This window comes from Pteropus medius, unplaced genomic scaffold (assembly GCF_902729225.1).
Source record: "Pteropus medius unplaced genomic scaffold, Ma_sr-lr_union100, whole genome shotgun sequence".
Taxonomy (NCBI): domain Eukaryota; kingdom Metazoa; phylum Chordata; class Mammalia; order Chiroptera; family Pteropodidae; genus Pteropus; species Pteropus medius.
The window spans coordinates 10,021,230-10,036,184 of record NW_024350319.1 but is presented as its reverse complement, the minus strand read 5'-3'; the positions used below and the strand labels follow the sequence as shown (position 1 = coordinate 10,036,184).

The 14,955-nt window shown below is 37.0% G+C and overlaps 1 long non-coding RNA gene across 1 annotated transcript in view; it reads right to left on the bottom strand.

Annotated features, from left to right (window-relative positions):
* Positions 1-8,589, bottom strand: part of LOC120583247 (uncharacterized) — a 49,964-nt gene extending 41,375 nt beyond the window's left edge. The window contains exon 1 of the long non-coding RNA XR_005647742.1: positions 8,194-8,589. This is a non-coding gene — a long non-coding RNA (uncharacterized LOC120583247). The remainder of the gene's footprint in view (positions 1-8,193) is intronic.
* Positions 8,590-14,955: the final 6,366 nt, after the last annotated feature.

Below are 14,955 nucleotides of genomic sequence, written 5' to 3'. Positions count from 1 at the left end.
GCTAGTGCCATCTTTATCTATACCAGTATGAAGTGTAACATAAACAACTCTATAAAAAAGTCAATGTTCAGCTATTCCCTCAAAGCCCCTGTTAAACAGTAAGAAATTATAGATCTCCTTTCACTTTTGGAGTGAATAGACTACACCAGTGAGTAGAAAACAACAGTCATCGTTTTGTTTCTTTTAGACAAAGAAAAAAGAAGCTGACTAAAATGTAAGAAATGCAAGGTGAATATGTAGTATTTTGGTTTAAAAGATCAAATTAACTCCATCAGTGTTACTGTGTTATACACTTCATTTTAATATTTTCCTTAAACATGCATGCGTGAGAGAGAGAGAGAAGAATTTATTCACAGATGTAAGAGTGCTTTATCCTTAGATATCAATTTCAATACTCAACATTACCATATGCGTTTAGGTCCCTGAGAAGCTATTGATTAAAAAAAAAAAAAAACACTTCATAAATTTGCTTTGAATTTTCTAGACCTCCACTCTAGGATCTGCATTGCATAAACAGGTCTTTGTTAAAATGAAAGTGGGCGACATTATCACACACAGCGATTGAGCTTTTGATCTATAATTACATCTCCTTTAAGTCCTCTTGACTTTCCACTGCAAGTCTCTACACTTTCTATGAGTTGTTAGACATTCGATCTGAGATCATCCAAGCTGTCCTTCCCAGGCTCTTCCCTTTATTGTGTCTTTAAACTTCTTGTGACAGTGATGTGACTAGAAGTGAACCTTTTGCTTTCAGATATAACCAGCAAGTAGCTTGGAATTTTTTATCGTGTTTGCTTCAATTCTTCAACTTTCCCTCTTAGTTATTCCATCTGTCTCTCAGACTGTGTATAGTTCTTTCAGCACCATTTTCAGAGAATACCAAATAATGATTTTTTTTTAAAATCAGTCGACTATCTGATGTAATGGTCACAAAAGTATAACTGCAAGAATGATCCCAGAAGTACAAGTTACTGTGAGAATGTGTGATAGCGCATTCAAAGGAAGATCATCATCTTGAAGAAGTGCTATTTGACCTGAGATCTGAAAAGATACAATCAATAACTGGGGAAGAGAAATGGGTGGGTGACTACATTCAGAGTGTGGAAGAGCCAGGGAGTGGGGAGACAGCATAAACAAACATCCTCTTGTGGCAAGAAAGCACAGAATGTTTGAGAAATGAAATGAGGCCAGTGGTGGTTGGTGTATGGGGGCAGAATTTATTGACAGATGATGCTGGAAAAGCAGGCTGGGTGGGCAATGGAGAATCCTACAGGCCTTATATAAATTTGTTCTTTATCCCCAAATGGAAAAAACTATTGAAAATCTTATCACAGGAGAGGCGACATCATCAATTTTCATGCCTTTCTTCTCTCTCTCATCTCTCTCTGTCTCTCATTTCTTCTTCCTTCCTTCCTTTCTTCCTTCCTTCCTTCCTTCCTTCCTTCTTCCTTCCTTTTCCTTCCTTCCTTCCTTCCTTCCTTCTTCATTCCCTTCCTTCCTTCCTTCCTTCCTTCCGTGTATACTATGAATAACAACTGTAAACAGGATAACTCACAGAACTTTATGAAGGTCTGATCATTTTTTAAATTTGCAGTACAGAAATGCTTAACTGAATTCATCATCTTGTACCTCTAAAAGTGCTTTATGGTCAATGCTCAGACAGTTACTTGGGCGGCTGTTGTTGGTATACCCCATATAATAAATATTTAAAAGGTCAGTATAGGCAGCCTTGCTTTTTCACCACTTCCTGAACAAAATGAAGAGGACTTAGCATGTTACACAGTCGGCTTCAGAGAGGATAAACAGCACACAAGTTCTCCCACATTTAACTTCTGTTCAGGTGTCTTTCTTTTCTTATTAGTCTCCAAAGAAAAAATAAACTGCTTTTAATGTAACACCTCTTGTGATCTCAAGGTAGACGTTTTCAAAGGTGATAGAATAGTTCCTGACAACCTACTTTGGGCAAGGTTCTAGCTAGGTGCCCTGGAGATGAGGAAGTTGTAGTTGCTCATGAGAAGATTAAATCTTAATGAAGAATTGGGGACATAAAAAAGCAACTAAGAATGTGACAATCCATAAAACTGTTCTGAGAAATCTGATGAGTAGCCAACTTTGAAGGCAATTGGTCCTCAAGAAACTCAGCAGAAATGAGAACCTCAAGGGCCAAGAGTCTGGCATTCAACTTCTGTGAGAAATTTACAAGCAATACTTCCCCTGCCCCTGTCCATTTTGTGCTTCAAAATGCATCAACCACCTTTGGACAAGGCCCTAGCTTGCTCTTCATTTGTGTAAGCATCTATCCATTTATAAGCAAACTAGGCCATGATTCCTTATGTACTATACTGTGCCCATAAGCCAGAACAGGAGTAGATAAACAAGCCGAACGCATTAAAGAATTAAATGTAAAAAACAAATAACAAAAAAATAGTAAAGTATAAACATTATATTAGGCTGCCATGATAGATATAAAAATGCAAAATACGTAATTGTATTTATATTAAAACACCAAGAAAATAAGAATAAATAAATGCAGGTTTTAAGTTTCTATACATTAACTAAATAGGATCTCTCTACATGTGCCCTCTAAAATCCGTAGAGATCAACACTGAGAGCAAATAAAACCACCCACAGCTCCTGTCTACAGCATAACTAGGAGACAGAGAATGCTACAAAACTTAATTTACTCGGAGGAAGGGAAATAAAAATCTGGAACCTGCAGAGCCAGCACTGAAGTCCTTGTTGAAGCCGAGAGTGGAGTAGAGAATGCTCTGGAAAAAGAAGAGGCAGCAGGGTCTTGAACTGGCAGAGCATAGATAAAACCATTCCCAGTAAGAAAATGTCACATTCTGACAGGATAAATACTGACAAAGGTCTATAACCTGATATATCAGAACACCACCACTAGGGACGCAACTGGAGAGGGCTTGATAGTGCACAAACACAGAGGTACCTTTTCTGGGAGAGGAGAGGTGTCCTTGGAGTGTAGGTGGTGGAGCAGAAGGAGGAAGTGAGTGTTTGAGATTAAAGGTCCTTCAGAAAAAAATTAGAAGGCATCCTTCACCCGCCAGAGGTACCATCTATTTTTAAAAAAGTATACTCCACTATATCAACACAAGACAGTGCTCTTGAGCTAAGAAACCAAGTGAACCTCCCCCAAACCTTACCCCAGACTACACAGAATCACCTGGTCTAGGAAAGTACAAGATAATTTAAAGTTAAAACAACAGATAACATTCCCACAAAGACACTATAAGACCTTGGAAAATGAGAATCAAAATATTTTGGATGGTAAAAAATCCCTACCCCCACCCCGCCCCCAAAAAACTACAAAGCAGAAGAAAACTGTACACAACACCTAAACCAAGTAAATGTCCATAAAATGCACTAACATATATTTAAAAAACACCTCATTGAAATAGGAGAAGGGGGTTAAAGTACAAACTTCCAGCTATAAAATAAATAAGCCATGGGGATGTAATATACAGCATGGTGACAATAGTTAACAATCCTCTATTGTGTACTTGAAAGTTGCTAAAAGAATGGATCCTAAAAGTTTTTATCACGAGATAAAATTTCTAACAACATATGGTGATGAATGTTAACTAGACTTATTGTGGTGATCATTTCACTACACACACACACACACACACACACACACACATACATATATATATCATTATGTTGTGTACTTGAAACTAGTATAATGTTTTATGTCAATTATATCTAAATAAAAAAATAATAATGCACATTAGCCAAGAAGTGTAAGTGCTCAGATGCCTCCACAGCTTCTGTCTCAGCTTTCCCTTACCTAGGCAGTAGACACTGGTTCTGGTTGCTCCGTAAGTCAGAGAAGACTTAGCAGAAAACCAGAAAAAAAAAAAAAGATCTGAAATTGACTTTAGTGAATTATTCTAATGAAAATACAGAAACTCTAGCAGGAAAGCAGAAGGACATTAACAAGTTTGGATGTTTATTTAATGTAGATTTATGGACTTCATGACAAAAAAAATTGATTAACAATAACTCACTTCCAAACAAAACCCGATGTGTATAATAGTTGAAAATAAAATTGATAAACACTTCAACAGTCATCTCGTTTTCTCATTTTTCAGGATTCTAGCTCCCTAAGTACTTTTTCATAATTAAGTCCATTTCACAAAAAGACACAATAACTAGGGAGTATAGTAGAAATGTTATTAAAAATATAAATATATACAGCATCTGACCTAGTGACTAACACCGATTGTTAAATTTATCTGAATTTCTGTGTAAACAAATTAAACAAATCCCTGCCTGACACATGCTGGTCACAAATTTTTAGAGTAGAAGAGGACCTATAAAGTACATCCGATTCAACTTTATATACAAAGTGGGCATTATAATGTGCAACATAAATGACAGGTAGTCAGGCTCTCAGATAAGGTCTCCAGACCTCTGCCTGTGTCACCCTAATCTTACTGAAATCTGTAATTAAGGGGAAAAAAAAATCTACCACTTAGCAACCTCTGTGTGCTAGGAACTGTGCTGGGTTTTTTGTTTGTCTGTTTAAATCATATTGCCTGCTTTTTGTCCCTTATGCCAGAAGGCCAAATTATGATGACTTTGCACATACTGTATCCCCAATCCCTTCTACATCGACTAGAACTCATCGAGTATTCGTTAGATTAGTGAACACAGCTTTTGATTCCTCTCCCCATTTTAACACTGTGGGAAACTAAAGGTCAATGGGGTGTTTCTTCAAAGCTGGTAAATAAATGTCAGGACCAAAATTCAGACCCAGCTTTATTGAGCCACAGGGGCCATGATCGTCCTACCAAGCTTCCTGGGCACCCCATTAGTTTGAAAGAAACCTATAAATTGAGAAATTTCATATTAATAGCATGAGTTACATAAATTCCTGCTCCCTCTCCCCAAAGTTAATGAAGTGTGAGTTTCAAACCTGACTTTTAATTTTCTACAGGATGGTGCTAATGCCATCTCTGGGCCCTGATGCTTTTATAATGTTTTACGTTACATATTTCAGTGTTTACACACATGCACCATTCTTAATCATCCCCATTACTGATTTCCTCCCTAATCAAAACAATACAGCACAGTTTAAACCAACAGTGTGCTGGAGCTAGCCTGTACTGGTACCCAGAACTGATTTTTAAAAATTTTCAGGGAGTTTGTGAGCTGGATGTTAAGCACAGCCATTATTAAAAATTAAGCTTATGATGAGATAAATTATATGAGGAAAAAGAAAATTTCAGTAATAAAAGGATAGTCTTTTTAACAGTGGTTTTGGAACAATTGGACATCCATGCGCTAAAAAATGAAATGACTTAAAACCTCACACCATATAAAAAATTAATGTAAACTATAGATCATCGATTTAAATGTAAAATGTAAAATGTTAAAACTTTTATAAGAAAACACAAGAGAAAATCTTCCAGATCTAAATTTATGTGAGATGTTCTTAGACATGACACAAAAGACATGATCCACTAAAGGAAACACCAATACATTTAGCTTCATCAAAATTAAAAATTTTTTGTTACAAAAGACCTTTTTAGAGGACGAAAGGACAAGTTACAGACTGAGAGGAGAAACGTGCAAACCACATATCTGACAAAGTTCTTACATCTAGAAAAGATAAAGAACTCTCAAAACTCAAGAGCAAAGAAACAAACAATCCATTTCCTAAGTGGGCAGAAGATACAGAGACATTCCACCAAAGAGGTGATATGGGTGACAAATAAGCATGTGAAAAGATATTCGCTATCATTTCCCATGAAGTAATGCAAATTAAAATTACAGTGAGGTATGAATACTTATCTATTAGCTAAATAAAAGATAGCAATAACACTAAATAGTGGCAAGAATGCAGAGAAGCTTAATCTCTCACACACACTGGTGGGAAAGTAAAATGATACAGTACTTTGGAAAATAATTTGGAAGTTTTTTGCACTTATCATATGACCCAACAATTATACTCTTGGACACTCATTCCAGAAAAATGAAAAATTATATTCACACAAAAACTTATAAATGAATGTTTATGGTAGCTGAGAGATCCATAATAATGAAACATTGGAACAACCCGAACATCCATCAGTGGGTGAATGGTTGAACAAACTGGGACGTCCATAGAATGGAACAGTACTCAGTAAAAACAAGGAATGATACACACAACAGTGTATAAACATTTCAGGGAATTATTCTTAGTGAAAAAGGTCAGTCTCATGAGTTTACAGACTGTATGATTATATCTTTATAACATTCTGAAAATAAAACTATAGAGATGGAGAACAGATTAATGGCTATCAAGGGGCAAGGAGGGAGCAGTGACAATATAAACGGAAAGCACAACCGAGTTCCTTTGTAGTGATGGGACATTTCTGTCCCCTGAAGTGCTGATGGTTACACAAATCTGTACATGAGATAAACTTTCACACCACACACTCACATCTCAAATGAGTGTATATAAAAATAATGATAACTGATTAAAGTCTGTAGTCTAGCAGTACTGTATCAGTCTCAATGTCCTGTTTGTGGTATTGTACTACAGTTATATATGATGTCAGCACTGGGAAAACTGGGTGGGTGAAGGCTATGTGGGACTTTGTACTATTTTACAACTTCTTATGTGTTCATAATTATTTCAAAATAAAAATAAAGATAGAAGAAACAAATACTTAAAACTTATCACTTCCTGATTATTTTACTACATTTTACTATTAATCATTTCATGAGGTTATTTACATTATCTATATGTTGGATATATTAGTCTGCTCAGGCTGCTTTAACAAAATACCACAGACTTAGTGGCTTAGACAGGAGATGTTTATTTCTCACAGTTCCGGAAGCTCGGAAGTCTAAGATCAAGGTGCTGGGCAGATCGATTCCTAGTAAGAGCTGTTTTCCTGGCTTGTAGATGACAGTCTTCTAGCTGTGGCTCTATCCTCAAATGATGGGAAAAGAGTGACCTCTGGTTTGTCTTTCTCCTCTTCTCTGGACCACCATGGGGGCCTCACCTCATGACATTATCTAAACCTAATTACCTCCCAAAGGCTCCACCTCCAAATAGCATCACATTGGGGGTTAGGACTTCCACATAAGAATTTTAGGGGGACATAAACATTCAGTCCACACCAGTGGAAACACTATCTAGGGTCTGCTGCTGTGGCTCTTTTCCATACTCTGCATTTAGTGATATCTCACTGGTAGCTGGAAACCAACCATATGGGAATATTCACACCACAGAAATAAGCAAACTCTACACATCAGAACTCGGTTTATTATACTGTTGATTGTTAAGAAAATAATGGTGAAAATGTTAATATTATAGACTAAACTTAAAAATGTGTCATGTCTGTAGCCATTATATCATGAATAGCATAAGATTGAAAAAATAGTCTTTTATTATTTGAAAATTATTGTTTGATTCAGCAAAGTCACTCACGTTACTGAAGACTGAGTAAAGTTCAAAGACAGGTCTTTCTTGTTTCACTTTCATTTTACTCATTAAGTAACTAAAAATATCAACCATGTTTATGTTGGAACTATTAGGCTCATTCATTAATAGCAACCACAGGTTGGCTACAGACACAAGAATTTGGCAAAAAAAATCAATGAAAGCATTCTGTGAGAATTAATGGGCTAAGTGGAATTTGCAACAGAGTATTGTATGTTTTATCATTACTTGTAAATTGTATGCTCCCTTTATATTAGTAAAATTCAAAATAAACTTAAGCATGTCTAAACACATATTTTTAGAGAGAGCCAGTGTTTAAACATTTACCAGCACAGCACTGGTTTAAATCCAATCTCTTTACTTGATTTTTTCTTCAGTGGAGACAAATCACCACTCCTCTTTAAAGTGGTGATGTGGGTTCTTGTTTTTGACTCCCCTTTTGCAGACACCCTGTTTCCAGGAGACTGATTTGACCCATAATATGTTCAGATTCGTGGATTCACAGAATCAACAACCTAGTACAACTATGAGCCCCATTGACTTTCCAGGAAAATGCTCTAGTTTCTCCCATGAAGACAAGTTCACAGTGGGCTGGGTCAGTTCCATTTAGCTTCTAGTTGAGACACCAAGTTTACAAATTTTCTAGTGATTTTTCTATTTCTTTTAACAAAATCAAAAACGGAGGTTTCTTTACAGCAGATCGTTAATGGGATTAGTCATACTGGATCTTTACTTACCAAATGTTTTATACTCACTGTCCCTTTCTGTGGCCATGTACTGGTAAGTGATCAGACTTCCTAGCTGATTTCTGTTTGGTTCCATGCATGGTTAGGGATTTTCAGGTTTTGGCTTCTGTTTATTCTGGAAGGCCTTTTACCCCAATGTCAGTGCACAGCACCTGCTCTTTTTTTTTTGAGGTTCAGTTCAACTAACTCCTTCCTGTCTGTCCTCTCCTAATCCATTCAATATGGTAAAAACACATTCCTTTCTCTGTATTCCCCTGGAATGTAGCTAAATCTTTCTTCTGACATCAGTTCTATTTCTCCCTTATGTAACTGTTACAAATGTCTGTGGCTTATGTCATATGTTACTATTACCCTCTGGGAGTACAGCTCTTTACTAATTTATCTCTAAATTCTCCCACAGTGACTAGTTTAATATCTGCACATGGTTAAGTCTTTAAAAAGTTGGTTCAATTGAATGAGTGGGTTATATGTCACCCAATGAATGAGTTAGTTCCTCTCTCTCAGCTTCAGTTTTCTTACCTATAACTTGGGAATAATGATAAAGAGATTGTATCCGATAGAGTTATTGTTAAAAATGGAGCCAAGGTGTATAAAATGACTAGCACAGTGTCTGGCTAATGTTGACTCCTCAATAAATAGTGTGTGCATAATATATATGCTATACATATAAATATAAGGTATATATAATTACCAGTATTGGTACTACATTATCATATGACTGTTCTTGATACCATATTTAGGTTTCAGGAAATGTGTCTATGACTTCTCTAGCACAGTATGATATAAGAGCACAGCCCTGTGAGTCAGGAATCAGAAGATATGCTTTTATTTCAGTTCTGCCCACTGTTCATGATCTTGAGTTAGTCAACCATTCTGAGCTTCAGTTCCCACATCTGCAAGATGTGTGTGAACATGGGGAGAAGGCTGAGCCTTTCTCAAGCTCTAATGGTCTACAATTCCACAATGCTGTGCGACGAGTCCCCTTGGGCTGAGCTGGGGTCCCAGTGACAGGCAGCACTCTGCCTTCCATAACTTCCTCTGTCTAAATTCATTGACTCACTCTCAGCAATGGGCTAAATATCCCTTGGCAGGGCGGTCTCAGTGACACCCAGACATTCCACTTTGTGACTTACTAGCTAGAGAAGGATTATACAGTTTGTGACCATAGTGAGCATTTAGAAGTTATAGGGAAAAAAAAAAATCAATGCCAAAGAGTTTCAGAGGTGATGCATCTAATGGTTTTTCTCTTGGCAAGTCACTGTGGGAAGGGTGTCTCTCGAGTTGATCAACCTGGTGACCCTGCTCCAATATATCCTCCCTGCAGACCTTGTATGACACAAGGCTGGTGACCTCAATTACAGAGGCAGAAGCACAGATGCTCAGAATAACAGGGTGTCACAGCTGGCAGAGGCCTGTCTAGCCCAAGCATTTGATTTTACACATGAGGATACTGGAGCTCAGAGGGGCCAAAGGACTCCTTCAAGGTCACAGAGCTGCTTAATGGCAGAGCAGGATCTAGAAAGCCCACTTCCTGGAGTCCCAGCTTACAGCTTCTGCTCCCACTCCAGTCCCATCCACCACGGACAAGGAGCATCTCTGATGGCAAAAGTGAGCCCAAACAGGCCCAAACACTTTTCAGAACATTGCTCTCTTCCCTGCCCCTGGTTCTCAAATAAAATCTGATATGTAGACTGTTGGAGAGAGTTGAAGTTAGTTTGGGGAAAAATTAATTCCAATTCTTAACTTCCATGAGAATAGCAAAGATTTTTGTCTTTAATATATATGTACCATACTAAGTGATTATTCGGGAGCAATAAGAAACTGGTGCTCAGAGTTCCTTCTCTTTTTATGGCTTAGCACAGATCCAGCAACACACTTCAGGGCATGGATTACAAGAAACGGTGGTTGTTTTCTCCATAATATATCTGCCCACACTCAGAAGGCAGCTGCTGGACCATGAGCTCCTGGAGAGGGGTGTAGCCTGAAGATTAAGGCCTGGCACTTGAAAGACATTCAAAATGTTGGTTGGATGAATCCAGAAAGTGTCACACATCCTGATGACCACAATGTTACAGACTATTCAATAGAATATGAAATGGCTCAGTAATAGCTATCCTTTAAGAAATGAAGATAAGTTTGATAATAAGTTGCTTAAGCTTGAGGTAGCTTAAGGAACTTGATGTATTTTTGGAGTAAATAAATCAGATATGTACTTTATCATATTTACTACAGTGGGAGTAGTTATATGGGAGGAAGGGAAGTCGAGTGAGGAGTACATTCTTATTTGTATTCTCACTTATTTCAATAGTGTAAGCATATATTCTTATTTTGACAGTTTTCTTTCTTTTTAATCTTTAAGAAAATGATGCGTAGGGTGACCTGGAGTCTCTAACACTGAAATATGGAATTCTGGAATTCTACAACCTCAGGAATTGGTATGAGAGCTAGTGCTCTCATTTAATCTCTCTTTCTCACTGGAAATTTTTCTTTCTTTGGAAGGACTTTGGTTCTGAGGAGCAAAAACAGGGAGCTGACTGCTAAGAAAGGATGAGCTTAAGAGAGTTAGAAAGTTTTTGGTGACAGAGATGGTGTAAGTCTCACTTCATGTCCTCTTGGTGGCCCCACAGTGCCAAACCTCTCTTGTGTTAGGTTGCGATAAGGTAGCTGACTTATAATCAATGAAATGTGGGAGGAAGTGTCATGAGGCACTTTCAAACCCGGCCTTTTTGGACATTGGGAGTGAACTTTAACTCTTTTTATGACAACCTTATAGGCTACAAGATAGAAGAGGGTCGTCTGATTCATTTTGGACTTTGAGTGAGTACAGAATAAACCCTTAGTATGTTAAACAATGTACTCTTTAGGTTCTCTTTTTATTTTTCTTTTGTTACTGAAGCATAGCCAACCCTACCCTGACTTTTCTGATTTTTCAAGCCTATTTCATCTAAAGATGACATGGATGGGAAGTGGGTGGTAGGATAAAGGACAAGAAACTTGTGCAGAATTAAAAATTGTGAATTTGTCTAGAGCTTCTCTCCTGCTATCCTGCTTAGGAATATGAATGTGTTGGCACAGGATAAAGGGATTGGAGGAGAATTTACACACATGCCCAAACTCACTCTTCTGCTTGAACACTTTACAAGTCCTAGTTTTTCCTAATTGTTCCTTTTTTTTTGTTTTAATGTGTACTAAAAAACCTTTTAATATAAAAGATAGAATTTTAAGTGAATTAAATATTTCAGATGGTTTTGAATATTTTTGTAACTTTTTAATAATCATGATCTTCATGATTATTGAGTTAAATTTCTACTTACTTCCTGTTATGTGATAGAAAAAACTTATTAAAAAGCTACAAATATAGTTTTTAGGTCAGAATTATTTATATTATCATCGACTTACATGAATAGAATATATTCATTCTAAATTTTGGTTAATGTCTAATTAAAAAGAAATCTGATTCATGAATTCTGGACCTGGTTGCATTTTTGTTTTCAAAGTTAATCTGTTGCTAATAAATAAGTTATTGTTATGAATTTGAATTGTTAGCCATCAAGATCAGAATCATGGAAGACTGGGTAAATAAAAATGTTTGAGTTTGGATTAGCATGTTTCATAAACCTAATTCACAAGAGGAAACTAGACTCAGCTAATACTTCTACATACTAAAACTATATCATTCATATCTACTTAAATTAATTTTGTAATCAGGTAGCATGCCAACCTATCCATTCAGGGATAGGCAGATCCATCTGAGAATAGGTAAGTTATACGTACAAAAAAGTGTATGTGTGTTTATCTTTTCATACATGGAATGCATCATCAAATTTAGACACAAAAACATAAATCCAAAATCACTTAAATTCCTAGGTAAAGTCACTTAAAGTGTTAAAACTAAACACTTTAAACTTTTTATCACCTACAAACCATTTCAGCCCACTCTTGCAAAAAGCTCACAAGGCAATTTGGGTTAGAGGCATTTTTCTTCTTTGACTCTTCCAAATACAGCTTTGTATTAGCATGTTCAATAAAGCAAGTAACACTTCCACTTGATTGTTTGAAACCATTCTTGACCCTCATTCTCGTTGGAGGTAATTACTTGCTGCTAATGCAAAGTGCTAACGACAGCCTTAAATTCTGTTGAATTATTATGTAGATCGGGAATCAGACCTCGATTTTTCTCTTAAAACAGCACCATAATTCTAATCTCTACTTTGTCAAAATTTAAAAGTCAACCTATTTTCCTGAGTGAAAACTCCTTACTTAAAATAAGATATTGGTCCTGAACCTGCTGGAAGAAATGAGTGAGTTGCCTTGGCAATGAGGTCAGAAAGGAATAAATCAAAAATGGTGGAGGTGAAGAATATATTTCAGGATCTAATATACATCAGAATTGTGGAACATGGCTTTTACTCTCTTTTTTCATATTTGGTGCACTGAAAATACCAGCTTTTGTTTAGGCAATCTAAGGAACAACTCTAAAATTGAACTACAGTCACGGAATAATTTTGTTTCATCTGTGTTTCAATGGAAACTCTGAACATTACCTCATTTAAATTCAAATCAATCATTTCTGTAGACTAAGAATGCATACTAGATTAATAGTATTTACGGTAAAATGGAACAGGGTTTCTCTTATAGCCTCCGTCCTGGAATCAATGAAAACAACAGTAAAAGACTATTTTTTTCTGTGAATACCTAAAAGACTTCGCTACCATTATTCTACTCAGAGGAAACATTATTCTTATATCACAGCAAGGGGGAGAGAATGCATGGCTTCTACTAAGACTAATGGAAGTTGGGATGCAAAGTTCAGTTTGTCAGGAAGGAAGTCAGTTGCCATAGGCCTAGAGAACTGGAGGGAAATTACTAATTAGTTCTTCCTGAACCAAGGAGCTTATTGTTTTCCTTTCTCCCCTTCATGAGAAAGCAAAACACAGGATCATCATATATTCCAGAAAAGGGAAAATGAAGTATCTTCCAAGAATTAAAAGATGGCAAATATAATAATATAAACTAAAATATATGGGTTTGTTTGTTAGTTATTTTTTTCACAACTTAGAATACTTAAATCTACAAGTGTAGAAACATCATACTGGAAAAATTGGAAACAGTGGGGCATGATTTATGACCACAGTTCATCCCAGGAGGGCAGGCCCCAGGCATATTTTCTCCTACATTTCTACTACTTTTCATTTTCTGAAATTACGCTGCTGGTCTAATCAAAACATCACTTAGACACAGCCTTTTTAATCTTCCTTTTTTTTTTTTTCTCCTAAAAAATCTCCTCGGGCATCACGGATCCATTTTATTGGAAACCATAATCAATCTTGTACTTAAAAAACAACTTAGCATTAACCCCAGGCCTTCTGGACACCTTTTATCAGGTTTAGATGAGTCACATATCTTAGAATGGTGATGGGACTTGGCCAGGGAGAAGGGTTTTGTAGCCCCTTGCCATGGTGTGGCCCACCACAAAGCCTTTTTACCCAGTGACTCTGGTATTGCCCTGGCTTTTCTGCTGAGCCGGGAGAGCATCCAGAGTCAGTCCTAATTTCTCAGGAGAACAACTCCGTGCCAGGCCCAAGCTGCCAAGCATCCCCAAGGCAGCTGTGGTAGTCTCTTTCAAGCTTCCAGGCCTCTTATGTTTCAAAAGATGGTCAAATATTCACCTCAGTTGGTTTTACTCAATTTGCTGAGCTTTAAATGTAAGGAAAACACAATTTTTTCCTCAGGTGAATTCTGAGGAGAAAAAGCTATAGTTGCAGATGCAAAACAAATGCTAGGGGAGAAAAATTGGTGGAGGGAAGCAGAGAGCAGCTTCTGTGGAAGAGCAAAGTCATTAGGCTGAATGCTAAAATCGCAAACTCCATCTCATGTTAACCTTAAAGCCTGCCCTTAAACGAAGAAACTGCTTCATAAGCAACGTGCTAGCTTATTTCAACAAATGAATTCTTTTGGAAGGACAGTTCTTCAGATTGCATTCACTCATTCATTCGTTTGCTTGTCAACATACATATAGTGAACACCGAAATATGTCAGACTGTGCAAGGAACTGGGGCTGCCACAAGGAACAAATGGACAAAATTTCCTGCCTTTATGTGACTCACATACTTGGACGAAAGTAGAGAGTGCAGAATAAGTAATTAGGGGGATAAGAAAGGGAGCTAGAGAGGGACAATCTAATTTATTCTCAGTACCCTTTAAATACCATTTTATACTAATCTCCCTTGGCCCTGTGATTGAACAAAAATTCTTTACCAAACAAAACTTTCTCTTTTTTATGCTGTATCATAATGAATATTACGTTTCTTAACTCCAGATCATCTTGACCTGTAAACTATTAGCTGTGGAAGTGATACAATAACCATTTATTCCTATTTTTTTAAAAATGAAAACAATTCCAAAGGAATCGCTGCCAGTGTTCTCAAGACAGAGTCAGAACACCTTTACTTTAAGATTTCTTGTACTGCATATCAGAGAAAGCACTTCTGCGTCCTATCAGGATGAAAACTATTGCCTTGGGTCACCCTAGGTTAAGAGAAGTGGCACTAGGGACACGTGGCCTCCTCCCTTTTGATCTACCTACACTTGGTCTGTTGTGCTTCTCAGAACATGACCACTAAATAAATTAGCTGCTGGGCATGTAAAATTCTGCTATACTCTACATGTGCAAACTCACACCCTGCCTTTGTTAAAGAATGCAATATTCAGGTATTACTGTACTTCATAAAAAAATGTTTGAAATGTGTACTA